General features: G+C 40.9%; 1 long non-coding RNA gene across 3 annotated transcripts in view; it reads right to left on the bottom strand.

The window, feature by feature from the left end:
* Positions 1-1588: 1588 nt before the first annotated feature.
* LOC121820981 (uncharacterized) overlaps positions 1589-6000 on the bottom strand; it is an 83815-nt gene continuing 79403 nt past the window's right edge. For all 3 annotated transcript variants that reach the window (XR_013043060.1, XR_013043059.1, XR_006061666.2), the window contains one exon: positions 1589-2484. This is a non-coding gene — a long non-coding RNA (uncharacterized LOC121820981). The remainder of the gene's footprint in view (positions 2485-6000) is intronic.

Raw genomic sequence — 6000 nt, 5'->3', positions numbered from 1 at the left:
AAATATGGGTTTTTATTGTAGCCTGGGCATCTTTGGCCCCCAGCTCTGCACCCTCCTTATCCTAAACAAAAAACTCACCTAAGCAGGAGCAGTTCATTATCATCCCAGGAAGCCTATCAATGTTGGCTTATTAGCATCACACTAAGTGTTCTTAGATTTCAAGTTCCAGACACCTTCTCCAGCCAGGTCTTATGTCCTACCATAAAGAACAGAAGATGGACTTGCCCAGGGGAGGGAGGAACAGACTACCCTTGCTTTACACCTTGCTCTTTTTTCCTTTCTCTAGAGAATAACAGCTTTCCTACTTTTCCTACGGAGAACCAATGCCCTTCGTCAATTCCTGCTAGAAAGAAACAGTCTACATGAAACATGAACACTAAAAAAAAAATCCACACATGAGTAGCCCTCCCTCTCTTCACTGGGAAATAAAGGAGAAATGCCACAACATAAGTATCTAAGAAAGTGAGACTATGAAGTGATTTTTTTTAAATTAAATATCATCCTTTAACATGTGGGAAGCTTATGTGGTAAGTTATATCCAGGTCGGCTACAGACCAGGCAGACAACGCCAAATGGGATGTAGTTATGTGACTTTAGCAGAGCTCGGAATGCCAAACTGAGCAACCACATGGTGGCTCTCAACCATCTACAATGAGATCTGGAATGCCAAACTGGTAGTTTAAAATGCGGAGAGAGACACTGATGCCCCCTTGCTCCTGTGAACTACTGGTGTTGAAATCCCCCTCTTGTGTATATAAATTTGTGTGCTTTCCTTTTTCTTTCTCTTTTCTTTTCATACTTTCCTGACAGACATAGTTATACGGCTGTTTTCTCTGCCACCACAGTGGACATGACCTTCAACCGTTACCAGCCCACCATTATGGCTCATCTTTAACTGAAACCAACTTTGCATCCCCACCCTGCCCTTTAGCTGCCTTTTCTTCTTAAGATTTTGAGGTGTCAAATAGGAATTTTTCCCTGAAATAGTTTAGATTCGTCATGGCGACTGCCAGGCCAACTTCCCCTTGACATCATACTCCAGTCTCTCTTCTCACCCGGCTTCGCCGGCTTTGATGAAACCTTTGTTAACTGTGTCAGCGGTGGAACTACTCTTCCTTCTAGAGCCAATGCTCCACTTTCCTCTTCACGGTCTGCACAGAGAACCTTCCTACCCCCAGATCACGAGGCTTGTAACACCTGCCAGTGCCCTTCCCCACATGAGGTAACTCTCACCATTCCACAGAGACAGCACAGAATTATAAACATCCACCTGCAATTAGTAATACACCATGAAAGGAGAAATAATATACTATAAAATACAACGTATTATGTAATCATGCTGAATATGAATGTTACCTTGAAAATGAAGGAAAACTACACTAGCAATAGGGAAAGAACTCCTATGATAAAAGTATTAAAACAATCATTTTAAAGCAACAGTTTCCTAAGGACAAGTATGGGCTTTCACACAGACATACTTTGAAAACTCTGCAGGCTCTTTGTAGATCATTCCAGAACATACAAGCATGGTAGATGGATAAGAAAAAATACTTTTTAATTTTCACTATTTAACAAATCTAAGCTCACTTATGAAAAGATTGATACTGTAATTCTGTGTATATAGGGTGTGAAACCATGGAAAAATAACAGTAGGTAAATATACGCTCTCTGGGATCCTAAAGATAATTATCTTTTTATATTGCATTTTTCTTATAATTAGTATAAAACAAGGTATGTGTTATTAAAGTAAAGGTTATCAGATAAAAAGGAAAAGAAGAAACTTCTTTAAAGGTCATCCAGGATGTCTTGGAGAAAATTCTGTGAGCTTTCACATAGTCACACTTCATCTTTACATTCCTTGTTTATTTAAGCCAGAAACATACAACAGGTACATACGGTGGACAAGTCTAGACATGGAGTGTACAGCATGAGGACTGTAGGTAACGAAAGCGGCCTGCATTTGGGATTCGCAGTAAATGGTAGAGTTAGGTGTCTTTTTTCCTAATCTTCATTGTATATATTCATATTTGGGTACTCTTGCCACAAAAAGTGAGTAACCACATAAGATCATAGATATTAATTTACTGCATTATTTGTGTCTAAAAACATCATGTTATATATCTGAAGTATGCATGATAAAATTAGTTTTCAAAATATGGACACATCTTTTTTATTTTTACACTTAAGCACACGTATGTATCCAGGTGCCTGTGTATGTGTGTGTGCATGTGGAGGCGGAGAATGCTGGGAATCCTCCTCTGTCACTGAAGAGAATCTGTCTCGCTGAACTGGGAACACATGGTTTGGGTTACAAACCCCAGGGGTCCTCCTCACCCCACCTCCCCAGCACTGGGATTATGTCTGTACCCCACCACTCCCAACATTTACAAGGATTCCAGGGATGACACTTAAGTCCTCATGCGTGTGTGGAAAGCACATTCCAGGCTGAGCCATCTCCACAGCTCAAAAGTGAGTATTTCCAACCTGGGAAAAGATATTTAATCTCACTTAGAACAAAAAGAAATGCAAATCATAATGATTCCATTGAATTTTTAGATTATTTTGTTATGCAAGCTTAGGCAAGTCCATTCCTGGGCACGTATGTAACAACCTTTGAGCATCTTTCCCTACACATCCCTCCATACCCCCTTAAGGAGTCTGACTGCTGGAACAATGTACTCTCAAATCCAATGAGCAGCGCTCCCGAGGCTTCAAAGGGGCAGAAGCACAAGCACTTGCTGCTCTATGAGTGACAGTTCTGCCTCAGGAGTCACCGTGCCACCCCTGGCCGAACAGCTGTGCCGATCCCTCATCCCTCTGCTTCAGTTTCTCTATCTGAAAAGACGATACCCATTTCTTAGGGTTGTGGTACAAACAAATAACACAGAAGAAAGTGCTCAGAATAGTCTACAGTAAATAACAACTCCTAGCAAGTCTTGGTCGTGGTCATCACCTCACCTTTTAGATGCACCAGTTTAGTTTTGTTTTTGTTTTTTGATTTTGTTTTAATGGTAGTTTTTAAAATCAAGAAAAGTCTGGAATGACCTTAAAGATGCCACAGCAGGGCCAGAAAGATGGTTCAGAGGTTGAGAGCATATGTTGTGCTTGCATGGGATCCAAGCTCAGTTCCCAACACCTGCATCAGGTAGCTCACAACCACCTGCAATGCCAGTCAGGGCCAATGAATCTAACGCCCTCTTCCGGCCTCGTCAGGAATTGCACTTATGTGTACATGCCCCGCCCCCCAACACACACATATACACATTATTAAAAATACAATAAGTATTTTTTAAAAAGAAAGAATAAATAAAACTATAAATCAACAGCTAGAGAAATTACAGAACATTTATCAATTCATGGAGATTGAACATCATACTACTGAATGATGGGTGGGTCCTCAAAAAAAAAATCAAGAAGAAAGTAAAATTTTCAAATGAAAATGAAAACATAACACATCAAAACTTGTGGGATACAAGTAAATCAACTTTTAAGTCTCTACATCATTATTTTCAAAAAATATTTTTGATTAAAATAATATTTCCCCTCCTCTCCTCCCTTCAGCCCTTCCACATTCTCTTTCAAATTCATAGCCTCTCATTCTTAATTATTAAATTATGGAAGAATCTTTCACTTCTTATTATTTCTTCCAATTTGACAATCCTTATTTCCCATATGACTAATAAAATTGCATGTATAATTTACACAATTTCCTGAATACATATACAGCCATATGCATACATAAAAAGAATATAAACTAGTGAAGACTAACAATGTGCTCTAAATGCATACAATGGAGTATTTCTTGAAGAAGAAGAAGAAGAAGAAGAAGAAGAAGAAGAAGAAGAAGAAGAAGAAGAAGAAGAAGAAGAAGAAGAAGAAGAAGAAGAGGAGGAAGAAGGGGAGGAGGAGGAGGAGGAGGAGGAGGAGGAGGAGGAGGAGGAGGAGGAGGAGGGCCGGGCGGTGGTGGCGCACGCCTTTAATCCCAGCACTTGGGAGGCAGAGGCAGGCGGATCTCTGTAAGTTCGAGGCCAGCCTGGGCTACCAAGTGAGTTCCAGGAAAGGCGCAAAGCTACATAGAGAAACCCTGTCTCGAAAAACCAAAAAAAAAAAAGAAGAAGAAGAGGAGGAGGGAGGAGGAAGAGGAGGAGAAGAAAGAAAGAAAGAAAGAAAGAAAGAAAGAAAGAAAGAAAGAAAGAAAGAAAGAAAGAAAGAAAGAAAGAAAGAAAGAAAGAAGTCATGAAGGGCCAAATGACACATGAACAGTAGACAATCCCATGAAAGACAATCCACATTCATTATTAGTCATCCAGGAAACACAAATAAAACCACAGTGTGATTCACTACATATCAAACAGTAAACTAAAAGTAAAAATGACAATACCAAACTGTGGAAAAACTGGATGGCTCACATGTTGCTAGAGGGCCTTTAAAATCACACAGAAACTCTAGAAATCAACTAAATCCTCTCAAGTCCTATACAGCCTGCCAGCCGTACTCCTAAGCACTGACAGTAGACATGTGAGATAAAAATTCATATTCACAAAAGCAGCTATTGATGAATGTCCTCAGCTCTATTCATAGTAGCCCTCAAGCTAGCCTCCATCCATGTGTCCAACAGGTAAAAGATCTGGGGGTGGGGGTTGGTTGTTTAGATTTTTAAACTTCAACTTATGTGTTTGGGTATTTTGCCTGCATGTGTCTGTATACCGTGTGTGTGCCTGGTGCCCTCAGAGTTCAGACAAGGGCGTCTGATCCCCTGGAACTGAAGTTATAGGTGGCTGTGAGCCACCATGTGGATGCTGGGGAATGCATCCTGGTCCTCTGCAAGAGCAACGGCTGTTCTTTACATCTGAGCCATCTCTCCAGGACAACAGGGGACGGGTTTAATGAATTGTGGTATACCTTTACATGGACCTATACCATGGTGCACAACATATTATCAGTGCATTCGACAACTATCGCTGTGGGAAAAAAGAAAGCCAACTCCAGAAGGCTACGTACTGTGCCACTTCAGCCATACAACATTCTGGAGAGAGTAGAACTATGGAGGCAGAACTAAATGAGAGAGCTGAGAGGAAAGAAATCAGTGGCTGCATAGATTGCGGAGTAACCCATGAGTGGGAGAGTGGAGAAGATGTTTAGAATGCCACAATTACTTTGTGTGATACTAGAAACGGTGGTGCTGTCACTGCGCATTTGTCAAAGCCCAAAAGAGCTTCAACACAGGAATGAACTGCAATGTGGATGTGGGCTTTGGTAGCAATGACTGTCAATGTAGGTTCATGGATGCAGAGATCACAATCATCCTTTCCATTGTAAGGAGGGATGCCGACAGTGAGGAAGGATGTCAGGGCAGGTGGGACAAAGAGTATATGAGAACCCTTGTACTGCTCAGTGTTGCTGTGAACACAGACTGTTCTATACAGCAGTGCCTACTTTCAAAAGTCTTGATCCTGTATGACTCACTGTGTACAGCTTTGTTAGAAAGACAAAACACAGTCATGAAGAGCAGATTCTGCTAAGGGAGGCATTGGGATAGAAGGAGGAGAGCATGGGTATGAAGCCTCAATGGAGCACTCCTTGGGTTGGAAATCTTCAATTTGTTGGCTACAAGATGGTAGCACTATATAAAAACAGATACCCATATATAGCAAAAAATGAAACCGGACTCTGAATAGGATTGGACCTCTACATCAGCATCTCAACTCCTCTGAGAGCACAAGAGAGCTCTTATGCAGAACAAAGATGAGCAAAACAAGCAAGCCATCACTGTATCAGTCATTACTGCTACAACTACATGTCTCATTTTTAAAGGACTTCCTAAAATTCTCCAGTCAGTTTTAAAGCATTTTGAGTTATTTTGTGTAGGGGTGTGGGATAATCATTCAGTTTCATTCTTCTGATTTTGAATGTCTGATTCTCCCAGCACCATTTACTGGAGAGACTGTTTTCCATGCTGGGTGTTCATTGTACCTTTATTGAAGAGTAGTTGACTGAAAT

This window comes from Peromyscus maniculatus, chromosome 10, assembly GCF_049852395.1.
Source record: "Peromyscus maniculatus bairdii isolate BWxNUB_F1_BW_parent chromosome 10, HU_Pman_BW_mat_3.1, whole genome shotgun sequence".
In the NCBI taxonomy this organism is placed as follows: domain Eukaryota; kingdom Metazoa; phylum Chordata; class Mammalia; order Rodentia; family Cricetidae; genus Peromyscus; species Peromyscus maniculatus.
This window is presented reverse-complemented; position numbering and strand designations above follow the sequence as displayed.